We start from the raw sequence: 16,118 nt of genomic DNA, 5'->3' as shown, positions 1-16,118 counted from the left end.
GACCTGTCAAAACGTATGAATGCTGAGGGCCCAAAACAGTAGTTAACCTTCAAATACATTTTTTAAAAATCACACTTTTTAAATAAACAATAAATTACATTAAATAACTATTTTAAACAATAATTTAAATTTTTGAAAAAATTAATTTTATAAAAAAACGGGGCTAAAAATAAACTTACCTTGCTTTAAAGTGTTTAAAAATAATAAACCTGTGGAAAAAATGTTTTAATTTTAATTAATTGACCACTTACCTTTTAAAATGCAGTCCTTATGCCTGGTTTTTACATTTCTAAAATCTAAAGACTTACCCTCACGGAAAAACCGGTAAAACAAACATAAGTTCAAAGTGCACGCGCAGACTCCAGCGCGTACGCGTTCGACCTCTGAACCCCTTCGTTCAGAGGATCGGAAGTGCCGGTTTCCCGCGCATGTGTAGTGCATGCAAGAAACCGGCACTTCCATCAGGTCCACGCGTGAGTACCCCGTGCGTACTCACGCGTTGGGACCCGAATTTCTGGGCCATTGAGAGAGTGGTTAACAAAATGTATGGGATCTTGGGCTTCATAAATAGAGACTCTGGGCTGGATTTTCATTGAGGAGGCGGGTAGGAGGCAGGACTACAACTTTTGTGGTTGTAGTCCCGCCTCCATTGAGTTCTAGCCAACCCACGTGATTTAGACTTGATTGACCTTGTTGAGCCCGCCCAGCAGGCTCAGCAGGCCAATTAAGGGTCACCCAGCAACAGGTGATGTCACAGATTGAAACTTAATCTGTAAAGACCTTTTGACAGATGAAATATCAACGTTTCACAGCTGTTTGAAGCTGTCAAACACTGACAATCTGTACTCCAGGTTAATTCCTTCCTCTCAGGATGATTTAGAGATCTCCCCGGAACAGAAAGCAGAGGCTGCAGATTTTGACAGATCGTGGCCATTCTGCTTTCTGTGCCGGTGAGATGAGGGACTCCTGAGACCTGAAGGAAGGAAGGCTGTAAAGGTATGTAAAACTTCTTTAAACACTTTACACACGCCAAACACACTTACCTCTTCACTCATGCACCCATCACTCACCTGAACACCAGACATCTCGAACCCTCCAAGCCCTTCATCCCGACGGCTGCCTCGCTAACTTGGCGTGGTTTGGAGCCGTCGGGTATCCCACATTTCAACAATGAAAATAGGGATTAGGCTAAAAATTGCCTGTTAACTACCTGTTAACAGGCAGTTAATTGGCACTAATCCCCTTCCCGCCTTGGGGAGGCGAGTCCCAGTGTGGGGCGGGTACCCGCCTCCTTTGAAACTGGCATGGAGGCTGGTTGGGGGCGGGATGGGGTCGGGACCCCCGATTTTGGGATTTTAAACCTCCACATGCCTCCAATCCCGACTCCACGGCCCAATGAAAATCCAGCCCATTGAGTACAAAAGTGGAGAAGTTATACTGAACCTTTATAAAGCGCTGGTTAGGCCACATCTGGTGTATTACGTTCAGTTCTGGTCACCACACTTTAGGAAGAGTGTGAAGGCCCTTGAGAGGGTGCAGAGGAGATTTACCAAAATGGTTCCAGGGATGGGGGAATCTTATCTACAAGGACAGGTTGGAAAAGCTGGATTTGTTTTCATTCGAGCAAAAGATGTTGTGGGGTGATTTGATAGAGGTGTACAAGATTATGACGGGTTTGGTTAGGCTAGACGGGGAAAGACTATTCCCACTAGTTGACGGTACAAGGACTAGGGGACACAGATTTAAGGTTTTGGGCAAGAGATACAGCGAGGACGTGAGGAAAAACTTTCTTATGCAGCGAGTGGTGATGACCTGGAATTTGCTGCCGACGGAAGTGGTGGAAGCAGAGACACTCAATGTTTTCACGGGGAGACTGGATAGACATCTGAGGGAAATAAACTTGCAAGGCTACAGGGATAGAGCGGGAGAATGGGTCTGACTGGATTGCTCTACAGAGAGCCGGCACAGACTCAATGGGCCGAATGGCCTCCTTCTCTGCCGTTATGACTCTATGATTAATAACAGAATCCAAACCCCTGCAGTCACATGTGAACTCACAGGAGTCTCAGCAAGTGGGATAAATTTCTTCCCACACACAGAATATTGAAACAGCCTCTCTCCAGTATCAATGCGCTGATCGTGCATCAGCTGCTTTGAACTTTGAAAGCTTTTCTCACACTCAGAGTATTTAAAGCAACAGTTCTCAATGTGGACACTCTGGAGTGTGAACAGTTGGGACAACAGAGTGAATCCCTTCCCATACGTGAAGTATCTAAACGGTCCCTCTCCGGAGTGTGACTGTGCTAGTGTGTCAGTAAATGGGATGATCAATTGAATCCCTTTCCACATACAGAGCAGCAAATGAATTCTCCCCATTACAAACATGTTAGTGTGGTAATAGATGAGATGAAGCGCTTTATAAAGCGTTGGTTAGGCCACATCTGGAGTATTGCATCCAGTTCTGGTCACCGCACTTTAGGAAGGATGTGAAGGCCCTTGAGAGGGTGCAGAGCAGATTTACCGAAATGGTTCCAGGGATGAGGGATCTTAGTTACAAGGACAGGTTGGTGAAGCTGGATTTGTTTTCATTAGAGCAAAGGGGGTTGCGGGGTGATTTGATAGAGGTGTACAAGATTCTGTGGGGTTTGGATAGGCTAGACGGGGAAAGGCTGTTCCCACTAGTTGATGGTACAAGGATGAGGGGACACAGATTTAAGGTTTTTGGCAAGAGGTATGGGGTGATGTGAGGGAAGACTTTTTTACGCAGCGAGTGGTGAAGACCTGGAACTCGCTGCCGACGGAAGTGGTGGAAGCGGAGACACTCAATGTTTTCAAGGGGAGACTGGATAGGCACTTGAGGGTAATAAACTTATAGGGCTACAGGGATAGAGCGGGGGAATGGGACTGACTGGATTGCTCTACAGAGAGCCGGCACGGACTCAATGGGCCGAATGGCCTCCTTCTGTGCTGTCCTGACTCTATGAATCCTCTTTTGTGATTGGCGGAGTGGCCCTCGTGATCCCAGGGATGCTTCCGAACCGCCTGGGATCCATGGGCCTTTATGCTGCCATAGGCCTGGAGGCCCTAGACCGCAACTCTATGTAGTCTGGGCACCTAGAGGTAGGTTCGTAAAAGTTTCACGGGTCGGAGGCATACTCCAGAGGTATGCCTCCGACCTTAATTTACATGGTTTAGAGCAGTAATGCCAAAATAAAATATTCCTTTAAATTGAATTTAGCAAACTATCCATTTAAATAGTTTTGCTGGCCTAACTAATTCTGGTGAATACTATGGGTGTGAGGTAAAACACATTGTACAACCACATGCCTTTAACCTTGTTAAAAGATCTTAATATGTAGACTAGACTAAGTTAGGGTAGAAATTGCCACTGTATCTGTGTTCCTGCAGAACACTATTATATAAAATGCAAACTGCACTTTTGAAGAGGTTTAGTACACATTGATAAAACTGGAACAATTACACTTTGAATTTCTTTTGCAGCTTTCAAACTGTTTTCTAGAATGCAACTCCTCCAAAATAGTTTTGCTGTTGTAAATTTCCAATATTCGGAGTATGAGAAGTTTAAATGCTTCCTCTTTGATTACATAAATAGAATAAAGTGGATCTAATGCTTTCGAATTATATTAAAGGCTCAGGACAATCTACAGCTTGCCTGTTAAAAAATCTCTTGCTCTACAGGAGGTGTGATGGTGTAGCCTACTGCAACAGCAGTGGATAATGAGAGACAGAGATTTATTCCCCCAGGTGATTGTGCTGCTGATTTCAGCCATATTGCTGTGGGGAGTCATTGAGCAAGAGCCTGGTGTATCTCCGCAGAGCACAGGAAAATCAGATGTAGAAGCATCCTTTGTCTGCTCTAACTCAAGTGTCACATTGACAGAGGCCCAGGAGCAGACCGCATGTCAATCTTTTTGCCATAGATGATGCAAGGCCCAGGAGAGGCCAAGGGACTGGGAACTAAATAAAATAATTTGTGCTTCTGGGAAAAAAATGCCTAATGTAAATGAGCTTGGACACTATTAACCCAAGTCCTAGAGGGTAGTGTCAATAGTACAAAACTGGTCCTAATTTGGCACAAATTGGCAATCTCTCGGAGAAGCCATGGGGTGGCTGATGTAGGAAATGGAAACATTTACACTGGTAAAGGAAGGGATTTTTTTGAGGTTAGGGTTCAGGCATATTGTTGGGTAGTGCAGAGGGATCTGGTTATACTATACCAGATCTAGGGGCGCTTGATGGTGGCACTGTATACCTAACATGGAAAAGTATTTTGTTACCTGGAACTGACATCTCTCACCTTGGCGAGCTCAAAGTTGACCATTTTTTTTTCACTACAATTCTACAAATTTTAACAAATTGATTATATAATTTTCAAAAACAACAGAAGTACATAATGTTTGATTAACTCCCATAGCGCAAGCTTTCCTGAGATTACCACTTGTAAACTGGATCATACAGGTATTTGTAAACCATTGTAGCAGCGATCTTATTGTGCAAGCCCTTTGTTAGAGTAGCTTTAGGTTTCACATCTTTAGACATACTTATATGAACTATGTAATGATTTAACAAAAGATATGAACAACAAACTATATTCAAATACAAGGCAGATACTTTTTAATTCCCTTTTCTGAAACGTTTTCTCCCTTCTCTTCTCCTGATGGAATTGAGTCCTAGTTGGGGTACAGTTCCACAGACACCTGCCACCCTATGGTATTTCACACAAGTGGCCATTATTCATGTGTCAGTCTTGTTGGTGAGTGTTGGCTGATTATTCAACCATAGGGACAACACAGCCAGGGCTAATTCTACCATCAACCAACATATAAACATATACACACCTCTAGAAGGAATCACTGGATAGCAATCAGGCACAGAAGCCCTGGTTAATTTTCCCCTTCCTAGCCCAGGGGCAGTGAGGTCACTTGTAACATCCCTACAACATCCCATCTGAGATCAACTTACTCAATACAGACCAAGGGTCAAATCTGGGATTTTCCTGGTCGAACTAGCAGATACCCAGTAGTTTAACTCACCGAGATATCAGGGGAACTAATACAGCATACTTTATAGAATTACTGAAAAAGAAACTGCTTATATATTTTTGTACCTGCCCCTTTAAGAGATGAGATTTATATTTGGGCTGTACAACAGATGCTGGGTGAAATGTTCCCTTCTGTTTTCACAGACACACATTCAGCGATATAAACTGTGTGCAGAAATTCCATTTTTGCCTCACACACACTGAGCACAATTAATAAGGCAATTTAAATATTAAAATGAATTTCATGCACAGTTTGACTCCAGTTATGGCCATTATTCTGAAATGTGCACATGATGCAAGTTACCCCCAACAGATATGGGCTTGTCTTCCAAAAGATTATTTTTACTTATGTTTTTATAGATCATTTCTCCATTGGATCAGGGAGTGGGCTTTTTTCAATTTACTCTGGCGCTTATTTCTGGCAGAAAATGTTTCTTTTTATTGAAGTCCCATTCCCAGTGTGCGCAGATCTTGCTCAGTTCACTCAGGTCTAAATTGCCCACAGTCGACGGGGAATCAGGTGCATCAAGTAAACACAATCAATTTGCACTTTTTCTCCCAACCAGGGGATTGACTCAAAAGGAATGTTATCGACCTTTGCTCTAATGTTCATTCTTTGTGTTTGATCCTAGACAGTGAGTGTTGGTACAATATTTGATCATGGAAGACATGACATCTGAGCTCAAACCTGTCCTCACTCAATGTTTACACATGAGGCTAACCCCTGGCTGGCTATTAGGAGGAAGAACTTGGCTGATTTTTCCCTTCCGTGGCCTGACAGGGAAATACTGAGGCTAATTGTAGTGGGGCAATTACCCCGACTCAGATCAGCTAGCTCAGCACAGACCAAGTGCACTGACACACTGAGCCATCTGGGGAGATTGCTGCATATTTCATCATTTATTTAGGAACATAGGAACAAGAATAGGCCACTCAGCCTCTAAAGCCTGCTCAGTTAGATCATGGCTGATCTGTACTTCAACTCCATTTGCCTGCCTTGGCTCCATATCCCTTGATAACCTTACCTAACAAAAATCTGTCGATCTCAGTCTTGAAAGCTCCAACTGTCCCAGCATCCACAGCCTTTTGGAGAAGATAATTCTATTTTTCTACTATCTTTAGGGTGAAAAAGTGCTTCCTGATCTCTCACCTAAATGACTTGGCTCTAATATTAAGATTTATGTCCCCTCAGTCTTGATTTCTCCCATCAGAAGAATTTGTTTCTTTGTATCTATCGAATCCTTTTAACATTTTAAATGCATTTATTTTTCTTTGCCAACTCATACAGGCAGAACAAATGCAGATTCTACACAAAAGTGCATGGCCAGTCAAGGTGAAAATGCTAGTGTACATGAATGGAATATAGAGCCACATTTCCACACATTAGATGTGTAATTTTCAGCTGACCGCTGGAGCTGACGTTGTGGATCGGGCTCTCATTATAGGAACCGCCCGACTGAAATCCATGGAAAGGAAAATGAGTCTGTTTCTATAACGGGCGCCCGACCCAAAGCGCTGTTTTACGCTGCAGCGGTCAATTGAAAATTATCCCCTATGTTATTTGGGTTTGCAATAGGGAAAATGGGCCTATCAAAGCTGCAGTGCTCCAGAACAAGAATTTCTCAGAATGGAGTGCTTCACTGAAAGAAATCAACCTGTTTAAAATTTCCCATGACAGGATCAGACACAAATTCGATTTTTTTTTAATTTGAATCAATTTGAATTTGTGGACTTACATAGGAACAGCAATAGGCCATTCAGCTCCTCAAGCCTGTTCCACCATTCAATAAGACCATGGCTGATCTGTGACCTAACTCCACCCACCTGCCTTGGCTCCATATTTCTTAATATCCTTGGCTAGCAAAAATCTACCGATCTCAGATTTAAAATTATTAAGTGCATCTACTGCTTTTTGTGGGAGAGAGTTCCAACTTTTACCACCCTTTGCGTGAAGAAATGTTTCCTAACTTCTCTCCTGAATGGCCTGGCTCTGACTTTATGGTTATGTCCCCTTGTCCTAGATTCCCCCACCAGTGGAAAATGTTTCTCTCTATCTACCCTATCAGCTCCTTTCAAAATCCTAAAGACCTCAACAAAAATCACCCCTTAACCTTCTATATTCCGGGGAATACAATTCTAGTTTATGGAATCTGCCCTCATAATCTAAACCTTGCAGTCCTGGTAACATTCTGGTGAATCTGCGCTGCACTCCTTCCAAGGCCAATATATCCTTTCTAAGGTGCGATGCCCAGAACTTTGCACAGTACTCCAGATGTGCTCTAGCCAGGGCTTTGTAAAGCTGTAGAAAAACTTCCTCCCCTTTAAATTCTAGCCCTCTAGTTATTAAGGCTAACATTCCATTAGCCTTTTTGATTATTTTTTGTACCTGACTACTACATTAATGATCTGTGTACATGGACCCCTAAATCTCTCTGGACCTCCACTGTTCCTAGCTTTTCACCATTTAAAAAATACTTGTATCCTTTCTTAGTCTTCACACAGGGACAGTAAAGTCTCATGATCTACCAATATCAGAGAATGTAAAGTACAGGCCAACTCTAAGTTGGTAGATGCCCTGTTCCTGGGACTAGGGACAGGGTCACTGGCAAGGCTTGTGAAACTAAGCAAAGCCAGGCCTGGTTAGTACCTGGAGGGGTGACCATCAGGGAAGACCAGGTGCAGAAGGTCACGGAAGGAGCCCCGAGGAGGGGCGGTTGGTGAGAAGGTCACGGAAGGAGCCCCGGGAGGGGCGGCTGGTGAGCAGGCCCGGGCGTTGGGCTAAAGATAGGAGGAATGGTGGAAATGGAATGGCGGCGCGCACAGACGCAGCGGCTTTGCTTCTCCCAGGACGGTGCTATTTACGTTTAATGTTAATGTTATTTGTACTGGACTCATGGGAGCTTGCAAGATCACATTTCGTTGTTTGTGTACTTGTGCATTGTACAATGACAATAAAGTTGAATTATTATTATTATTATAATCAGGAGTGTTAACTCCAAGTGGAGTTGATGGGTTGAGTGGCCAGCAAACAGCTTTTATCCAATATCAATGAACAAAAGGGCATGAAAACAGTTAAGATGGCGAAAAGGCATGGGAGAGATACATGCAAAAGTATCCTTCTAAACTGAGTGGGGGTAATGTTCCACTTTACCACCTGGTCAGTAATCTGGTGGAGCAGATTGCCCTCCCATTATTGAACCTTTCAATGGGATGTCAATCAGGCAGGTTCTATAATGGGTGGGCAATCTGCTCTGCCAGATTACTGCCTAGGTGGTGAAGGTGAAAATTACTCCGTTGCGCTTGAAACAATTTTGTCTGCAAACTAAATACTTCTTGTAGCCCTAATCAATAATAAACATTTTTAAAGTGATTTTTCAAACAGATCACCTGATAGTGTAGCATCTTTACCACACCATGGTTTAGAGGTTATTTTCTTTTCACTTTTTTTAGATCGATGGTATGAATTCTACAACCTAAAAGATCTTCCTCAGTTTACATTTTCATAATTTATCCGTATAAATTTTAAGCTTTATCCTTGTCCTTTCTTTGAGAATTCAGTCTTGATTCTAATCATTGCCTACTGATTATTCTGCCTCTCAATCAGCAGAAGCATATAAAATCATAGCTTAGCTGAATTTGTTTAGGAAGCCAAGATGTCTTGTCGATCATGGGAAAGAGAATAAGCTTTTGCAGAACAGGGTGCGGCAATCTGAAAATACTGGAAATTACATTTTGTGCCAAAAACTTGTGTCATCCTTGCTACTTCATCATGTTACTTCTGCAGCAAGTAGCACATTATAAACAGGTACCACACCAGCAGAATGCACACAGTCACAGATCTGCCTGAACAGATGCAACTAACAGCAACTTGATAGATTTAAATGAGCAAAGAAGAAAGCCGTCAATACTTCAGCATCTGTCATCCTCTCAACTAACTTAAAACTTCTGTGTGACGGTTTCTCTGCTCTCCTGGTTCAGAAGACACACAGGTTTACAGCAGCATAAGTGAATCAAGCAAACAGCAGGTGATGATATGTGAAGAATCAATTAGCACCCCTTCTCTCCTCGCTAATGCACCATCTGAGATGGAGCTTTTGATAGCTGTGTGATAGAGGCTGGCTTGTTTATTTGTGGTTGGAGTCAGCGAGACCAGGTGGTCATGATGTGTCATTGCTCACGCCCAGAAGTGAGAAGTTGGAGATACAGATAGGGAGTCGGCAAGGGAGAAGGCCAGATCCACCCAGGGATCTGAAGGCAAGTGAATCAATAGTTAATCAGCAGGATATGGCAGAGACAGAGGAACTGTGCTTGACAGCTCTCATCTTGCAGGAAACTGGGCAAGTGGCTGCAAATGGTACAGAAAATAATGCGGAGATGAAAGGCAGGGCCAGCAGGATGAAGAAATTTGCTGGGTGTGTTAACCTAAGATAATTGGATAGTTAAAAACAAACACAATTATAGTTAAAGTTCATTTGTACAAACTGCAATAATCTTAACATTTTAAAAATGATTTTTCAATATACTAGGTGTAGTAAAATCATAAAGGTGTTTATAAGGAACATATTAACAATTATGTTACAGCCAGGGCAGAGAGGAAAATCCACCTCTGGAGTAATTAATATGCAAAAATGCTACATCAGTACAATTGCTGTAAGCATATGAATCAGATTAAATTCCGTTCCACTAGTTACTCAGTATTCAGGAAAAGGTCATTTTAGAAAAGAAAGACTTGCCTTTACAAAGCGCCTTTCACAACCTCAGGACTTTCCAAAATGCTTTACAGCTAATGAAGTACTTTTGAAATATAGTCACTGTAGGAAACGCGGCAGCCAAGTTGTGCATAGCGAGGTCCCCCAAACAGCAATGTGATAATGACCAGATAATCTGTTTTTAGTGATGTTGGTTGAGGGATAAATATTGACCAGGTCAAATTTTGGGAGAACTTCCCTGCTCTTCTTCGAAATAGTAATTTGAAATACTACAATCCATAGGTATTATGAATTAGTCCATATCAGAACACTAAATAACAAAATGCAAACTTTCATTTGTTCAAATAATTTCTAAGTCTCCTGTATCCTTCTTACAGAAATAATCGGAATAACAGTGCTTTACAAATTATATCAAGTATATGTGCCTCATGGATTTGGGATGCTGGCTATGTAAATGAGTGCAGTTTGTAGATCAGCCATGATGTGAGTGCTTCAGTCTCCGTAAATCCTATTTTACTGCTTACTCAACAGATTATTAGTCAATAACAAACATTGGCTTTTCAGGAATATTTACTTTTCTTCATTGATTTTGCCTGGCTTTATCAGCATGGATTTACTGAGAGTGCAGAGTGATAATCAGAGGTGCCATTTAAAGTGGCCCAGAATTGGCTAAACAAATTATTAATCATTCAACAAATAAAAATGTTAAAATAAACAAATAATCCATATGGTGGTTAAAAAAGTGAAACAAATCAGAAAATCTTGTTATGCCAATGCTTCTTTTAAATCTCTTGTGGTGCTTCACTAGAGATATAAGTTTGTGATTGTAAAACAGCAGTCTACATCAAACAAGTGTTATTTAAATTTACATAACTGCTTCTTGTACTTATTTCAGTTTTTGAATACAAGGATGCCAGTTTTAAGGTGTTTTCCTCCCTTTTCCTTTTCTTAGTGTCTCTCTACAATGCTCACAGCTAAGAGGATAGACAGGTGCCCTGCTTTCAGGTCTCTGACAATGCTCCTCTGAACTGATAACTAGGAGGTGCACAAGAGCACCTTTTGGTTTTCTCTCCTTCCCTACTTGGGACTTCCCCAAAGCAGCATGGAAGGATTGGAAATTTATTGGGAGTCTCAGACAAGAATATCCTTTTCAAATATTCCAATATGATTCTTATTTGTACCATGTGTTTGCATTCTAGATGAGTCGTTTACATTCAATGGTTTATGGTTTTCACAAATAACCACCAGAATTAAAAAGAAACACTGCAACTGCTGAAAATCTGAAGTCAAAAACAAATAGAACTTTTTTTGTAGCACATTAGTGACATGTGATAATAGCATGTGGCTGCCAAATGCATCAAATCCATTGATGTGAACATCAGACACATGCATCATTGTATAGGGCACTCCATACTGAAACAGTACTGTACTCAAAGATGGCAATAAAATGAAAACATTTAAAACATGCTTAAAATAGCATATTGTCCATTCATTTTATATGACAGGAGTCTCCCCATCGGGTATGGTGAGTTTATCCGGTGAGTAGCCGTACTAATCAGTAAGGTCCCAGATTAATTCCCTGGTGTCCACTTAGTTAGCCAATTTTAGTCAGTGTGGCAGTAAGGGTGCTACAATTGATCTCGGTGCTCCTGGGTTAGGGAAGAGAAAGACAGATTCCTGCTCCTGGCTGCTATCCAGTGACCCCTGCTGGAATTGTTCATGTGTGGTTATTGGGCGAAGACAGGATCTGACTCGATTATGATGCCCCCTGTGGTCGAACAGCCTGTCAACGCTTACTGTCAAGTGTCACACATGAATAATGGACCAAGGTCACTTGGGCAAGCTACTGGAGGGTGACTAGTGCCTATGGAGCCGTGCCCCACTAAGGGCTCAATGGTTTCAGAAGATGAGGGGAGGCAAGGAAACTGGAATTAAAGAATACATGATGGGGAGCCAGTGGTTTACACACATTCTGCCCACTATAACTCACTCTGTGCTCGTGAGTTATGTGGACGAGAGAGTCATTAATTTCCCATAATCACCAACCCAAGCATGAATTCTCTATGTAGCACTAAAAGAAATCTCTCAGAAATCTGTGGGATGTTTTATTTAGCAGGTTTTATGGGTTCTCAGTGTTCAAGAAGACATGTAAAGACATTTTAAATTAAATAAAAACAGTGACTGTGGAACTAGTAATTCACCTGGTGATGTCATTGCACCACAGGAATGCTGAGACTTAAGGAGGCTGCACCTTCCATTCAATTCAGCAAGAACCGGAGTTGCCGAACAATTTTATTTAAACTTCTTGTTGCATCTAGATTTAGTCGCAAAAGGGAAAAACAAACAAGATGAGTGTTTAACCACACATCTGGGCCTAATTCCTATCATTTGATCTCTGGTCCTCGGGAGTAAAACTATCAAACTAGTTTCCTAGGTATTTTATTTGCTTTTTTTTCAACTTTAAAATGTATTTATTCTGTTTCTTTTATTACTTTGTGAGGGGGTGCTTTTTCTTTCCAGCTTAATATCCTTTTAACATTTTTTTAATTACATGGCATACCAGGGAGCAACACAGGAAATCCTGGAGGAATTGTACTGCAGTACTAATGGACAAACTGCAGGTTTGCCAATGGTATGATGGTACAACAACCCTGGTTCAGCAAGTGATTCATTCTGTACATGAACATCTATATAGAGGGGACAGAGTTTCAGCAGATAACAGTGTTTAGGAAGGAGTTCCACAGATTCTAATTATAATATTGGGGAAGGCTGACAACCCAGCTACATCTCTTTAATGCTATGCAGAATGGACACTGGCATAAAATAAGCCATTTTCTTCAAATTCACTGGTCCCCATTTCAGGACATTGAACTTTTATATTGAATATTTACAATGACGATTATATTCCTTTACTTGTAGACACCGGCATGGACTGGATGGGCCAAATGGCCTCCTCCTGTGCCGTTATGACTCTATGACAACGGCTTTGTAAAACATTTAAGATGCTTATGGTAGCAATTAAGGATGAGCTTTCTTTAAAAATCCCATTCTTTGACCAGATTTTCTAGCCATATTTACATTTTGTTTTCCCCATTGTCGATCAGCTGTAAGTAGCAAACCACATAGCTGAATGTCTGCAACTGAGGGAGGCTAGGAACAACATGGTCATTCTTTCTTATCAGTGTTCTTGACTTGGTCATCCCCACGCTGAAGATGCCACACTATTTACTAACAATTTTGTTTTCTCTCTGCCTGCAGTGATTCATTTATTGCCCGTCTTTCAGATGGAGCACACCAATCTGTCGAGGATGGTGCTAACAGCAAAGAATACAATGGCCCAGGAATTGCTGGTGCAGCTCTCGCGGCGAGCGCTGTGAATTGGATTTGTTACCTCACTCTTCAAATCGTATTATTTTTGCGCAGCAAACTGCTGGAAGTGTGAATTGATAACGACGCGGTGAGGTCAACGGGGCATCTGGGACCTCCTGAATGTCAGGTCCAATGGTCTACCTCCTTAACAAATGAAATTTAAGGATAGAGCAAGAAAAAGAGCGAACGACCCCACAGAAGGAAATAGGGTAATTTAGAGTCAAATTGGATACACAAAGAGAAAGAAAGAGAGTGGATTAAAAGAGAGAAAAAAGAGGCAGAAAGCAAAAGTAAGAAAAGAATTACATTTAAAATTTAAAAAATCTCTAGGAGCAATTTACTATCGGTGAGAGTGAGGCTCCACAGTTTTGTGGTTCCTTTTCTGGGCCTCCAAGGTTGAGTGACATGTCAGGACCATAAATCACGTACTTAACAGAGTCCTTAAAACATGAATTACCAGCCCTAAATAGCTACAGCGAGATTAATTCGTAATAATGGTGCAAATCCAGCAATTTCATGACATGCAATGGGGAGGCTCACGGCAAGATGGTAATATTTTCTTTTTGTACGAGGCTATCGGTGGAGCATCACAAATCATCCAGTAATTTGCGGCAAATTGAAACTCATGTCATATCTCTTCCTCACCACAAATTGCTGTTTTTTAATGCACTAATTATGGCCTTGAACCCACCATTATTTTTCCAGCAATTTCTGGGCCAATATCACTTTTGATGACAATCATTTGGGCTGCTATTTTTCCAATGGATGCAGCTTGGGAGCGGGTCAGCCGGTTTCCGGGTTCCAGTCCCACCTCCAACTGCACCGGCCCACGGACGTGATTTTCCCTTGATTGACCTTGTTAAGCCCGCCTTGCAGGCTTGCCGGCCAATTAATAGGAAGCCGGTCAGATGACGTCATTTGATGATGTGTCATTTGCTGGTTTTCTTAAAGGAACCAGCACAATTTTTTTTTGACAGCTCATTTCTCAGTGTTTGACAGCATTGAGGTGCTGCAAACACTGACAATCACTGTACAAAGGTGAGCTCTTGCACCCAGGCTCTCCAATGACTCCCTCCATAGGCTAGAACAGATGGCAGCTGCAGGTGAGGTTACAGAAGCGATCTGTCACTGGTGAGAAAGGTTGTCCCAATGAGGTGGGATTAGACATCCAATTCAAAACTTGTTACCTACAGAAAAGTGTAAATGGATTAAAAATGATTTTCCCAACATTTTCTTACCTCTGAAACTCACCAGTGCACCATTGGATCCTTCACACCACTTCTGCAGCTGTCATTAATGCAGAAACATTACAGCAGACTCACAACACGCCACACTTACCTGGCATGGTGTCCGGACGTCGGGAAACCCGAGGCAGAAGCGGCAAAATTGAAAAAGAACCTGTTAACAACTATCAAGTACCTGTTAACAGGCAGGTAAGTGGCTATAATCCTCTTCCCGCCGCTAGGTGTCGGGTCCATGCACAAATCGGGGACTCAACACTTGGGAAGATTGATTGGAGGCGGGTTGACAGCGGGTACCTTTACGATTTTGACAGCGGTCCCGCCTCCAAACCCGCACTCTGAGCGCTGGCAAAATTCCGGCCACGGTCTTTGATGCAAGCATGAATTACCAAAGGGCTCTTGCATAGTTATGTTTGTGTTGCATCCTTTGGTAAGATTGTGTGTCTAGGTCAACAGCTATGTTCTGCTACAAGAAACTGATTCCTTAACAAGGTCTTTCACCTCCTCCTTTCCCACCGTCCAGAGCCCCAAACACACCTTCTGGGTTAAACAGCGATTTACTTGTACTTCTTTAAATTTGGTAGACTGTATTCACTGCTTACAATGTAGACTCCTCTAAATTGGGGAGACCAAACACAGATTGGGTGACCACTTTACTGAACACCTCTGTTCAATCCGCAAGTGTGACCCTGAGTTTCCGGTCACTTGCCATTTTAATTCGCCGCCCCACTCCCACTCTGACCTCCCTGTCCTCAGCCTCCTGCACTGTTCCAATGAAGTTCAACAGAACCTCAAAGAACAGCATCTCATCTTTCGATTCTGTACTTTACAGCCTTCCGGACTCAACATGAAGTTCAACAATTTCAGATCATAACCACCGCTCCCATTTTTTCAGATGGCGGGTGCTGGTAATGGTTCTGCCATTGCCATTTACAGCTCCTTTAGACCAATCTTTTGTTTCTTTACTTGTTCCAATCCCATTACACATTTCACAGGACTGAAAGTAATGGCAGAAATGATTGCGCTGCCCAAAGACTTGGGCTGAAATTTTCCCCTAAAAAAAAGGGTGGGTTTGAAGCATGGGGGCAGTTAAAGTGTTAAAAATGGGATTACCGACCTGATCCCACCTCAAACCCGGCCACTTCCAGTTTTGCCGGAGGTGGGACAGGGGGTGGGCAGCCAACCCGCTGCCAGGGGATGGTACCTCAAGTTAAATATTGTAATGAGGCTGGAAGCCTGTTTCCCCGTCCATTTTGTGTTTAAATGCCTGTGGACAGGTTTCACACAATTCGTGAAACCCGGCAGTTAAACAGAGGTGGGGATTGCTGCATCCAGGAGGTAAGTGGCTTTATACCTACTTCCTGCATCCATTGTCCCGACCATACCCACCCCTCTCATTCGGAGAACCCCCCACGAGGCCTCCAATCACCCCCCCAGGCCTTCTCTCCACCCCCCAACAATGATGATGAGGCTGGCCACGATCCTCTCTTCCCCCCCCTCACCCCACCCGCCGATCCCCAGCCAACCCCCACGCCCCTGGTTCTGGGCTGACCCCTCCCCCCCCCGATCCCCGACCCCTGCCGATCGTCTCCCCCCTCCCGATCCCCAACCCCTGCCGATCCTCTCCCTCCTCCCGGTCCCCAACCCCTGCCGACCCTCTTCCCCCTTACAATCCCCAACCCCTGCCGATCCTCTCCCCCCTCCCGATCCCTGACCCCTGCCGATCCTCTCCCCCTC

The sequence above is a fragment of the Somniosus microcephalus genome, chromosome 13 (genome assembly GCF_052327205.1).
Source record: "Somniosus microcephalus isolate GS21.2 chromosome 13, FLI_Smic_1.0, whole genome shotgun sequence".
Taxonomy (NCBI): Eukaryota; Metazoa; Chordata; class Chondrichthyes; order Squaliformes; family Somniosidae; genus Somniosus; species Somniosus microcephalus.
This window is presented reverse-complemented; position numbering follows the sequence as displayed.